The sequence below is a fragment of the Acinonyx jubatus genome, chromosome B1 (genome assembly GCF_027475565.1).
Source record: "Acinonyx jubatus isolate Ajub_Pintada_27869175 chromosome B1, VMU_Ajub_asm_v1.0, whole genome shotgun sequence".
NCBI lineage: Eukaryota > Metazoa > Chordata > Mammalia > Carnivora > Felidae > Acinonyx > Acinonyx jubatus.
The window spans coordinates 151,977,006-151,990,160 of record NC_069382.1 but is presented as its reverse complement, the minus strand read 5'-3'; the positions used below and the strand labels follow the sequence as shown (position 1 = coordinate 151,990,160).

Here is a 13,155-nt window from a genome sequence, read left to right as displayed (position 1 = left end):
TCACACCTAATAACTTGCTACCAAAAAATACAATATGAAAGAAAAACAACAACAACAAACAGGAAGTAAGTTTAAAGGGGGAGAAACTTGGGTAACACTACCTCACTCAGATGATCAAAGCTAACACCATCATCGATAAAACATGTTAATAGTATAGACACTTGATATGATGTAATTATCAATGATGATGTTAGCACTGATCATTGTTAACATCTGTAAGAACAAGGAAAGGGTGGAAAAGTGTCACAGTCCAGAAGAAGCCAAGGAGATATGACAAGTAATGTAATGTGATTTCCTGGATGGGATCCTAGAACAGAAAAAAGACATTAGAGAAAAACTAATGAAATTCAAATGAACTATGGAGTTTATATTTAATAATAATTTATTAATACTGGTGGGAGTTTTTAAAGCATAGTTGACATATAACATCATATGACTTTCAGGTGTACAACAGAATTGTTGAATACTTGTATACTACTGATAGCATAATCTACTTAACATCTTCAGTTTGTATGCGTTACTGCTTGTGACGAGTTTACAATTGTGGTGTAAGACGTTAAAAATAGGGGAAACTGAGTGCTACGTATATAGGAATCCGGTGCGAAAACCTGGTTCTTCTTATTGTATAATAAAAAGGTAATTAAAGAGAAAATAAGTAAAATTACAGGACCAAAGTTTCACATTTCGAGAATTGACTAAGTTTTTGTATGATTCAATACTTTCCGGAAGCATTCAAATCCAGAAGAAAAAAAAACTGAAAAGTGTATGGTATTTGCTTGCTTTCAACAGATAAGAGTTCTGATATAAAAGACCTTGTTTAGTGAGTGAACTATCAATAAAGAATGTAGAAATAGCAATAGGGAATATTAATAAAGATTATTTTTTACTTTCAAGAAATTTCCTGGGACTATTGAAAATACCATGACAGATTTACATATCAGCAACTTGTTACCAATAACATAGACAAATGGCCCACATTGGGACTTAATAATCCATTTTAAGTAATCTGAGGTAGCTCTGTGAGGATTATGAGCTATCAATGAAGAAAAGAATACTTACCGAATTGTCATCTGAAAGGTGATAGATGCAGTTCCCTTCATTTTTTCAGCCAACATTTCTCTAATGCCTACTAATTGCTATGTCTTGGGATACAAACTTAGTCCCTAATGTCAAGGAGGTTATAATGTAGTAAAGGACAATGAGCATATAGTCAATAAGAGCAATTAAGTAAGTTAGTTGTCTGGGTGCATTGAAAGCATTGAAGGAGTCCTCAATTCTAGAGATCAGGGATAGCTGAAAAGGCTTTGCAGAAGAGATGGTCCCAATGCGTAGGTATATTTCACCATGCCAATAGATCTGGGAAACCAGAGGCATAGACATAATCCAGAAGCAGTAGGTCACACTTAGGCAACGTTAGTGTTTGAGAATTCCTCAGTCATTCTGGAAGCAGAATTTGTATAAGAGAAAGGTTCTAGAAAAGAAAATCCTGGAAATGCATGCATACTCCAGTTATAATGGAGCTTATAAGCCTAGCTAGAGTTTTAAATAAGGTAATAATGTGATCAAGTCATTCTAGCAGCTGTTCATCAAGGACAATGAGGGTGCCTTGCCTATTGGAGTGTCTTGGAACTATATTTTATCTCACTTCCACCCAAACACTACTAATTTCCTCCACTATGATGAAATAATACACCTCAGAGTATTGTTACAACAACCCTTAAGTGTGATGGGATAGGAAGTTGAGAACAACTTTAGAGGGAGATGAGATTGTAGACAACTGAGAAAGTGTTGAATGACTTTTAATAGCCCATGTGAGAGGTCTGAATTAAGGCTTTAGCAATAATGATAGAGAGGAAGAGAAATGCAAGAAACTTCAATGAGGCAGAATCTCTTGGAACTTGATCCATGATAAATGCTAAGAGTAAAGATGTCTCAAATGACTTCATTATTGAAAGGGACAGACTTTGACTTGTGAGGAAAGATAATTCAGTTTTAACATAGTGAGTCTGAGCTATCTATGGGATGCAGAGATACCATGCCCAAAGGGCAGTAAATAAAATGATCTAGAGCTGCTGCTGGGCAAACTTCTACTATAAAGAAGCAGGTGTTAAATATTTTCATCATTAAAGGATGTATAAGGTCTCTGTCACAGCTACTGAGTGCTGTTTTAATAGGTGGGAAGCAGCAATGGAAATATGTAAACAGAGGAGTGTGGCTGCATTCTACTATAACTTTATGAATGCTAAAATCTAAATTTTATATTGTTTTCACATGTCTTGAAATATTATTTTTTTCCAACTATTAAAAAACGGGAAAATTATTTACAGACTGTACAAAAACAGCCAGTGGACAGATTTGACCCAAGGTCCTTAATTGGCTGACCCCTGACCTACAAAGAAATGTGTTTGTAGGGATAGGAATGGTTTTGTTATCAGCATAGAAGGAAACATCTCAAGTGATGGTTGTGAATACCAGCTCACCTAGGAACTGATGGAGGAAAGAGTATGGCTGAGACATGGCTAAGGAACCACCAGAATTTAAGAGATGAGTCAATAAAAGAGATTTGGGAAGTAAAACAAATCCTGTTTTGTAATGGATAATCCCGTAATTATTTTATAAATATATTAACTATATAAAATATTTACTATTCCATCAGCATTTCTTGCCTCACCCTTTTGTGTATTTTTCAGTGCTTAATGCACCACCTGCAATAGAGGTATTTAAAAAACGTCTATGGCATGGATGGTTAGATTGTGATGCCTTATTTAGAATTGTTTAACACCTGAAGTTGGGCGCTGTTTTTTTTTTTTTGTTTTTTGTTTTTCCCCTGCCTACCTACAGAAGCACAAAAGAAACTAAAATTCTTGTCATCTTTGAAATAATTTTCAGATCAAATTAGTACTGTGTTAAATGTTTTTGTTCATTTTTTGTAATTTTGTGGTGTTTAAAAGTGATTAAGTCCCTAATCATGAAGTAAGTTTTAGTAAACCAAACTCTATATTTTCTCAACACTATTTTCCTCTTTCTAGTTTTTAAGTTGTTGAAAAGCATGAAACAAAAACTTAGTGCAGTTTCGTAAAAGTAGAGGAAATTCAAAGGTCAAAAAATTTTAAAACAGGGGCGCCTGGGTGGCTCAGTTGGTTAAGCGGCCGACTTCGGCTCAGGTCATGATCTCGCGGTCCGTGAGTTCGAGCCCCGCGTTGGGCTCTGTGCTGACAGCTCAGAGCCTGGAGCCTGTTTCAGGCTCTGTGTCTCCCTCTCTCTGACCCTCCCCTGTTCGTGCTGTGTCTCTCCCTGTCTCAAAAATAAATGAAACGTTAAAAAAAATTTTTAAATTTTAAAACATTCTTAGAAAATATTGGGGTGCCTGGGTGGTCAGTTGGTTAAGCATCTGACTTCGGCTCAGGTCATGATCTGGCAGTTCATGAGTTCTAGCCCCGCATTGGGCTCTGTGCTGACAGCCTGCAGCCTGGAGCCTGCTTCAGATTCTGCGTCTCCCTCTCTCTGCCCCTTCCCTGCTCATGTTCTGTCTCTCTCTCAAAAACAAATCAACATTAATTTTTTTTAATTTTTTTAAACATGTATTTATAATTTTGTTCTGATTAAGTTCTGGGACATAGCTGTGATTAGGGATCTGTGATAATCATCTATTTCTACAGTATGTAGCATGACAGTGCCATTATTTGCAGTCAAGAGGGAACCACTAAACACGGCCAGTTATCTCATCAGTGAAACCAATTTTAAGGGAGGCAAGTTAGTGCCTGATCATTTATGTTAAAAAAGTAACATTATCTTTTTCTGATGCTTGTCTCAGTTGGAAAAATATGGTCTCATTTGCTTTTATGTTAATAAAATAACAGCATACTAAAAGAAAATGGATATCTTTCAAAGTGGAAATCTTTATAATTACCTTGAAAAATAGAAATTTAAGGTGCATATCTATGTTTGTGGTTTTGAAACAAATCTTCTAACTACTGGATATACTTCAGAATTACTTGCAGAGAGTTTTGATTCAGTAGGATTGAGTCAGCAGGGCATTTAATTTCTTTTTTTTTTGATACAGAAGGATTTTATAATGTAAATTGCAAATATCATGAAACAATGCATATCAAATATCAATGCTGCATTTTAAAATCAGTCGGTCAGAGAAAGACAAACATCATATGACTTCACTCATATGTGGAATTGAAGATATAAAACAGATGAACATAAGGGAAGGGAAGCAAAAATAATATAAAAACAGAGAGGGAGACAAACCATAAGAGCCTCTTAAATACAGACAACAAACTGAGGGTTGCCGGCGGGGTGTTGGGTAAGGAGGACGGGCTAAAGGGGCGAGGGACATTAAAGAGGGCACTTGGGATGAGCACTGGGTGTTATATGTAAGTGACGAATCACTAAATTCTATTCTGAAATCATTATTATACTATATGTTAACTAACTCACTTGGGTTTAAGTTAAAAAAATAATAAATAATAAAAAAGAGTCTCTTATGGATTGCCTCCCTCTCTGTTTTTATCTTATTTTTTGCTTCCCTCTCCCTATGTTCATCTGTTTTGTTTCTTAAATTCCACATATGAGTGAAATCATGTGGTATTTGTCTTTTCTCTGACTGCTCCCTAGGGGCCTTCTAACCATGCAGCTTAAAGTTAAGAAACACAATCGTGGGGTATAGGGGGTGTGGTGGGTGTGCTGGGTATGTTGTCGTATTTGTGCATGTGTGTGTGTGTTGTTATGATGTGTGTGTATGTGTGTGTGATGTGTTTTTAGGATGCTGTGTATTGTGTGTGTGTGTGTACATGCACTTCTGTATTCCTTCTCCGTGTCTGCGGTGGGACAACTAACCCATTCTCTCCTTTCTTTTGTCTTTTTCCATAACAATATGGAGATAAACTTAAGCCCTTTTACTTCCTCGCATTGTCCAAAATCATATTATCAGGGTTGGGATGAAATGTGGAATTATTTGCGTTACTGATCAGAAAACGAACAAATTTGCCCACAAGCAGAGATAGGATAACAGCAGCTGCCAGCTAATCTTTTTATCTCTCTGAATCTGGGTGGAGCAGAGACTTTTACGATGCTGGCATTGACACAGTGCTCTGATGCCAATACCTGGGCCCCTTTGTTGATGCCAGCATCATGCCAATCTTCTCATCCGCTCCACTCCATCTGCGGAACCTCCCCTGGGTGCTACGCTCAGAGTTGCCACTGAAATGCTCCACTGCAGGGCAATCGTCTCTCAGAGCTCCTTCATGTTATTAATAGCCACCAGGAGAGTGCCTGTCATGTGGCAACTACTCTTTTGGGAACTTTATATTTTCTCGTTTAGTGATCACCGCAATATTACAAGGTAGTTGTTATCATCACTATCACCATCATCATCATCCTTCTATTACAAGTAAGAAAACTAAGTGTCAGCAAGTGGAAAGTAACTTACACAGCAATAGAAAGCGATAGAGCCAAGATAAGAACTATATTTGGTCTAATCCTTAGTTCTTTGCTTTCTTCCCTGAGCCAAGCTGCCAAATATTACTCTGTTAAATCACTCATCACATTGTATCGAATTGGACAGCATGTCTACATATGAAATATTAAAATCTATTTCCTAGTGTAGTGAGCATGTAGGGAGGGTGCTGCTTTGTGCCAGAAGACACAATTTTGGAATAGGAGAGGTATAGAAAGGCAGTTATGTGCTCTTGCTTTTTTTTTTTTAATTTTTTAAAAATCTTTATTTATTTTTGAGAGAGAGACTCTGTGAACAGGGGAGGAGCAGAGAGAGAGGGAATCAGAGAATGCAAAGCAGGATCCAGGCTCTGAGCTGCCAGCACAGAGCCCGACGCGGGGGCTCAAACCCACGAACCGTGAGATCATGACCTGAGCTGAAGTCAGACACACAACTGACTGAGCCTCCCAGGCACCCCAGTTATGTCCTGTTTTTTTCAAAAAAACACAGGTCCAGGAGTGCCTGGGTGGCTCAGTTCAGGTCATGACCTCACAGTTCATGAGATTGAGCCCCACATTGAGCTGCCCACTGTCAGCACAGAGCCTGCTTCAGATCCTCTGTACCCCTTGCTCTCTGTCCCTCCCCTGTGCACTTTCTCTCTCAAAAATAAATATTCAAAAAAATAAGTCCAGTTAAGAAAACTGGTTTCAGGATTACCAGGTAAGGACTGGGGAAAGATGATTGTTAAAAGCAAGATTTGGGAATGAAGCACATATTTGAATTCAGAATCCGGTGCCAAGAAGATGTCCCCTTGAGTGTGAAATGGGGATAATAGCATCACAGGGTGTTGGGAAGAGCACATAAAATAGTATAGGTTATTGATTTAGGGTAATGCCTAGTGAATAGCCAGTGCTTTTAATGTTTAAAGAAGTATTCTGATAGAGTAGAGTGCTGGATTCCATTAAATCAAAGCTTCAAAGGGTGGGAAGATTAAATGCAATAGCGAAGCAGCATGCTTGAGCAAAGTCTTCACAGAACCAAGTCTAAACAGAAACAAGGACGCTACCTTTTTGAGTAGATGGGATTGTGGTTACTTATTGGTGCATAACAGACCACCCCAAATAGAGTAGCATAAGCTTTCATTTTATTCTGCCCATGAATTCTGAGGTCAGCACTTCACCCAGAGCATGGTCGAGTTGATTTGCTTTTGCCCCATGATATTTGTGGTCCCAGCTGAGAAGACCTGAACAGTAGAGGTGACTTGAATGACTGAGGTGGAATAATCTAGAAACTTCTCCATTCACATGGCTACTGCTGGGGCTTGCTTACTTGAAGGCCAAACACACTATTGGAAGCTGACAACTGGAGCATCCATCTACATATGGTGTTTCCATGTGGAAGTGACTTCTCTCAGCATGGGTTTTGCTTTCTGAAAGAAAGTGTCCCAATTAAGGCACTCAACACGTGTCCCAAAAGAACGGTAGAAACCTCATAAGCTTTTCTGACCTTGACCTGCAAGTCATATAAAATCACTTCAGGAACATTTTCTTGGTGCAAGGCAGTTATTAGGGACAGATAGCTGAGACTCAAGGAAGGTGAATTAGACTCTTTTTTTGATGGGGAAATGGCAAGGAAGTGGCCAACCCTCTACGTTTCCCCAGGTCTGAGAAGGAGTTACCATGACATAATTCTTTCAGTTTTAAAAAAGGAAAGTCCCAGAAAACCAGTACAGTTTGATTTCTCTGTGGCAAGATCACATTCAAAAGAGCTTGGGAGGAAGATATTGTTGCTCAAAATACGTCTGCACCAAAGATGGAAACTATGGAGTAGAGCCGTAACTATGTCAAGCCAGGGTCTGGATCAGCCAACCAATGGCATTGGCTTGTTTCAGCTAGCCTGACCCACTTTTTACTAGAGTTGTTTGTTGGCATTGTCAAATGTGGGTTAAAAGAGGAGACCGGCCTATGATGATAAGATACTGAGTAATCTGGCCCTGGGTGAGAACAAAGCCTACTCTTGTCTGCTCACACATGGCCTTGGTGTTACGGGTAGCCCCACTGCCAACACTACCCTGGGGAAACCACTGCTCCAAGTCTTTGCATGTACTGATCCTCTTGTTCTTCACAGCCAGCGCAATCCAGAGTACGGTCCCTGGACCAGTAGCATCAGCCTCCCCTCGGAGCCTGTTAGAACTGCAAATTCACATACTATATCCCAGACTGACTAAATCAGAAGCACTGGGAGGTGACCCAGGACGCTGTGTTTAGACAGCTCTCTAGGCAATTCTTGTGTTTGCTGAAGTTTGAGAAAGTTTGCTCCAACACAAGTACTGGGGTAGTGTTACTCATCCCAGGATGAGTAGGAGGTGGGAGGAGGTTTTAAATCACCCTGAATTCGGCTTCCTAGGTTTCGTCACCAAAATTATCCTGTCTCAGTAGATTGGGGATATAGTGGCATAGACGTCTTTTAGGCAAGCGAGGTAAAGTGGATATTTTATGTTGATAGCAGTACACACACAAGCACACACTTACGTACACATGTAATTACTTTATTTTCAAGCATTATTTAACCCAAGTCTTACAAATATATCACATTAGTTGTAGGAGGAATTAAGATATTTTGTTAACTTCAGGGCAGTAATTCATTATTTTCAATAAAGACACAAAACCTCACTGCCAGCATGAGGACACAGTTTAAACAATTGAAAACATACAAGCATCACTTCATAAACATCTGTTTTTATGTGGCATAGTTGTAGAAAAGACTGATTTTTACCTATAAATTATTTTAATTACACTCTAACAGGTGTTTGCAATGAAATGCAGTTATCCATGTGAAGCTTTGGTCAGCATCGATTATTCTGAACACTTAGCTCTGCAAGGAAAGTGTTGTTGTGTTGACAAAATTTATTATAAAGTACATTGTATATGACTAGTAGTTAGGCTCTCATCAAAACCTTGAAAATAGTATCAACATATTTAAGTGAAAGATGGTGAACACTTAGCTGGTACAGGAAGGAGCTGTATCTACGTATCTCATCCTTGAAAATTCAGTTACTGAGGGGTGGCTGGGTGGCTCAGTCAGTTAAGCGTCTGACTCTTGACTTCTGCCGAGGTCATGATCTCATGGTCATGAGATCAAACTCTGAGTTGGGCTCTGTGCTGAGCAGGGAACCTGCTTGGGATTCTCTCTATCCCTCTCTCTTTCTCTGTCTCTCTCTGCCCCTCCAGATGCACACACACACACTCTCTCTCCCTCAAAATAAATACATAAACATTAAAAACAAGTTCAGTTACTGAATTAAAGTCTTCAGTGTAAAAACTTTTAAAAAATCCATTTCAAATCAATTTACTCATGAATGATTGTCATGTATTCTAATTTATCAGTAAATTGGCAAGTGATATTGGAAATTGATCTAGACAGATAACTTCTCTAATCCAATAACAATTTCCCCACTAAATTCAAGCTATCAGAGCAAGAAGGCAAGCTAACTAGTTTTCTCTTCAGTGCAAAAGGCCTTTCTTGAGTCTCAGTAAATATTGGCATGTCTGACGTAAAATCTTGGTTCTGTATCTCACATTTGATTTGGACATTTTCAAAGCCCCAGAGTATTAGATACTTATGTTAAATCAAGCTCATTCACCAGAAAGCCAAGCTTTTAGATGTTATTGTGACCATCACTTACTGCCTAAAACACATGCAGAAACTAGTAATTCTGGCTTTAGAAGGGCAGAATTTTGATCTTCTATTTCCTTTTATTTGCAGTTAGAATAACTTTATACGGGTGAGGCACCAAATAAAGCTAAAGTCACCAGCAGAAACTGGAGCAAAAAATGGAATCTTTAAACAAGATTCTTTTGAATCTTGTATTGAGCTGACTGAAAAAAAAATGTTACATTTATTGAACTGAGAGGCTTCTGTGAATAGTGTCACAGAGAGACATAAAAGGAACAGGTTGGAAAAACATAAAATTGTGAATCTGTTGAACTAAAATGCAATAATCAGAAACATAGTATTTATATACTATTATTGTTTCATTTAATTGTACTTTGTGGTTTTGTTTAGCAGACATACACTGTCACATGTTTACTACTTTGATCCAGAATGGCCTAAATATCTAAATGATAATGCAGAAAGCATTATAAGCCTATTTTTAGGCTGTTAGGTTAGAATAGAAAAGATATTTTTTAAAGGAATATAGAAGATATTACTTATATATAAATGTAATTTGCTAAATATTTTACCTATATCTCACCGAATGAGTTTGATTTAAACTCGGCATAAACTATGAAAAAATTTTTTTTGATCTTAAAAACAAAATGAATATTTCAGGTAAGAAACTTGAAACCATCCAAGGGAAAACAAAACAAAATAGAATTGAATGAATTTGTTTCTTCAGGGCTTTAGTTTAACTCCTTCGTACCCTGATATCACTTCACCCAGGATGCAGATTCCCAGTATATCTATTTGGGTCTAGCTTGATTCACAGACCCACTTCTGGTCCAGGGAAGGGGAGGGCATCTTCAGTGGCATTTTAGAAGTTTGTAGGCACATAGGCTGGATGGACAGTTTGTCAAAGCAAAATAGAGTGCTTACCCAAGAAGAGGGAAGCAAAGTCAACAAATATTCAACACAGAAAGCAAAGCAGGACTTTGTTTTTATTAATCATACTAATGTAGGATAATTTTTTACTCATCTGACACTTTTCCACTTCAGATTAACAGGTAAATTTGTCAAGTATCCCTGAAACAACACACACACACACACACACACACACACACACACACACACACACATTTTATTTAATGGCAAAAATTAGTCCAATAAGATAGATTATGCCCCTTTTTTCTCCCTCTGGCCTACTTCTCAACTCCCTTTTGTCAACCTCAACACTTTGGGCATATGCCTATTTTTCATTTTGACACCTGGGGTGGGATATTTCTTTGTTCTAATGGGCTGTCTTGAACATTGTGGGAGATCCTTGGCCTCTATTCACTGGATGTCATCCCTCCCAGTTCTTATAATCAAAAATATCTCTAAATATTGCCATTGTCCCTATGGAGACCTGCTGATCTCCTAGACTATATTTGAGGATAATCTCTTTTTTTCCCTAATGAAAATAAATAATAAATTTGCTAATATATTTTAGCTATTTAAAATAACTTTCACACAGAGGAAGGTTGGTCAAGGCATAAATAGCAACATTTATTTTTATAATGGTTATTTCTTGGTGTGGTTTTTGTTTTGATTTGCTTTTTGACATATCATTGGTATTATGAATGATTATTTTAATAGTCTATTTTCTTTAGACCAGAGTATCTGAGATATGTTGGTTGTCTAGTAACTAAAAGAAGTTAGCAATTGCCTCCTATCCCCATTCTACAATCAGAGCTACTTAAAAAAACACAAATACACAACAACAAAGAGCCCCTAAATATCAGGTCATAGTAGCTTCAAAATATTATTAGGCTTTTGCCTCCTATCAACTTGGAGTTGGTAGTACCTGGGACAAGATTTTTAAAACAGCATGGATGTCTGAAAGGCTGTGGTTCAGCATTTCAATCTACCAAAATAATCAACTGACTGCAATCAGCACATTAAATAAAGATTCTGAGTCCAATCGTAAAACACATTTATTCTAATTCTACCATATGCTTCCCCTGCCCTTATAGCCACCTTTGCTTCATGATCATAATTTTTAGTTCTAAGAACAATCCAATTTTAAAATTTCAATGTATAGTTCCATATGTAGCAAAATTTCTGAACTTCATTTGCAATAAAATTTCTTCAAAACTTACCCCTCTCCTCAGTGATGTAGGTGGGATGCTTGCCATGCAAAATGGGTGCTTAGAGGCTTTCTCTCCATTTTGTTCACTTAATGCTTCCACTTCTCTCCTGTTGGCGCCTGGATGGTTAAGTGTGGGAGGGGAGAAGGGGAGAGGGGCTAAGGCACAGGAAAAGTCTTGTCAAAATAGCTTTCTCTTAGGAAGATGCATAAAGATGAATCTCTGGCTTGGGCAGATTTTTGATAGCCAAATGGCCCCATTGAAAAATACTTGACTGTGCTTCATGTGAAAATGAATGATTTTCAGCTGTTGACCACTTACATTTCCTCCTTTTGCCCCTGGGAATCTAGATACCACTTTTCACCTCCAAAAAGTCACCTTGTGCTTCAAGGACAGCCCCCATCCCTTCTTGGTCCCTGATAAACTCATGTAGCCTTGTTTTCATCTTTAGAGTAGAATTATAGCTAATTCCTTGTGCATCCTGGTCTTTCTTTCTCCTCTTTGTCCCCAGACTCTGGAGCACACATACTGAGCTCCCATATATCCTTTCTCATTAGGTTTAATCAAAGGGAAAACAAATAAGTTAGTCTTGATGGTGGAGTATCTCACCATGCTTGCTGTAGTATGTTCTTCATGTTCATTACTTAGGATTGTCTGCAGTCTTTAATGACATCAGATTGGTCTTCTCTGGAGCTGGTGACTGAACATGGATGTTCTCCATGTGAGGAGAAAGTCAGATGCTATTGATATTGGCTCAAAGCTACTCTATTCTCTTCTTCTTGTCAACAGTGAGTCAGGAAAACACTCAGATTTCAAAATGTCTCCAAGCTTTCAACTATGCCTTCGGAAGCTTCATAATTAAGGAACTCCCTATACTCGACTCTTTTCACTGAAGACTCTCCCCTTTCTGGCATTAACTAAACTGCATATCTCCCCTGAGCATGCCCTCAAGCCCTCTTGGAGGGAAGATTATTTTCTCACTTCTGGTGTAGTTCTATTTTAGGGATTAAAGGTAGTGTCACAAGTCCTCCCAAGTGCTTGTTAAATAACAAAACCAAATAAAAGAAAAACTCCTCTGCTCATGTGAAGCTTAAGGCATTTAGCTGTACTGTGAGAGTCAACTATAGGCACAGCAGAGATTATGTACAGACGGTGTAAGTATCATACTGACTGTGTTGCCAGCTTCTCTTGGTTACAACACAGAAAATTCTTTAACACTTGGCCTTCAAATTCTGTCTTTTTTAATGTTAAAAAAAACAAAAAAACAGAAAAGGGATTATATTAGCCCATATCTGTTTTCTTTAACAGATATGCTAAGGAATATTTGCATTATTACGGGTTAGATTAAACCAAACAGAAACCTGCATCTAAATGGAAATATTTTTTGAGATATTCATATTAACACCCAGTAGTAAGTTAAGGAATTAAACTTAAGAGGAAAAGAGGAGGAAGACTATCGTGAAGGGTGGAGAGACAGGAGGTGGAGAAGGGAAGCCTGTGAGAGGGTTTTAAGGCAGGTAAAATGTGATCAGGAACTTAGCAAGGTAGTAAGGGGTGAAAGGAGCAAATTTCACCCAGTTAAGTAGAGAACACCCACCTTAGGAGTCAGACAGACCTTGTTTTGATTCCCTGCAATATTTCTAAGGTAGTTTTTTTTTTTTTTTTTTTTTTTTTTTTTTATTTCGAGAGAGTACGAGTTGGAGAGGGACAGAGAACGAGGGAGGGAGAGAGAATCCCAAGCAGAGTCTGTGCTACCAGTGCAGAGCCCGACGCGGGGCTCAAACCCACGAAACTGTGAGATCATGACCTGAGCCAAAACCAAGAGTGGGTCACTTAACTGTCTGAGCCACCCAAGAACCCCTCTAAGTAGTTGTTTTTGATAGTTACTGACATTGCCTTTCCAAAAGGTTGCCATATTTTTTCCCC

General features: G+C 38.2%; 1 protein-coding gene and 1 long non-coding RNA gene across 27 annotated transcripts in view; one reads left to right on the top strand and one right to left on the bottom strand.

The window, feature by feature from the left end:
• The window catches only part of LOC113598830 (uncharacterized), a 39,274-nt gene extending 37,623 nt beyond the window's left edge, over window positions 1-1,651 (bottom strand). The window contains exon 1 of the long non-coding RNA XR_003419573.2: window positions 1,060-1,651. This is a non-coding gene — a long non-coding RNA (uncharacterized LOC113598830). The remainder of the gene's footprint in view (window positions 1-1,059) is intronic.
• The window catches only part of ADGRL3 (adhesion G protein-coupled receptor L3), an 818,271-nt gene that overhangs the window by 620,169 nt on the left and 184,947 nt on the right, over window positions 1-13,155 (top strand). The window lies entirely within an intron of this gene.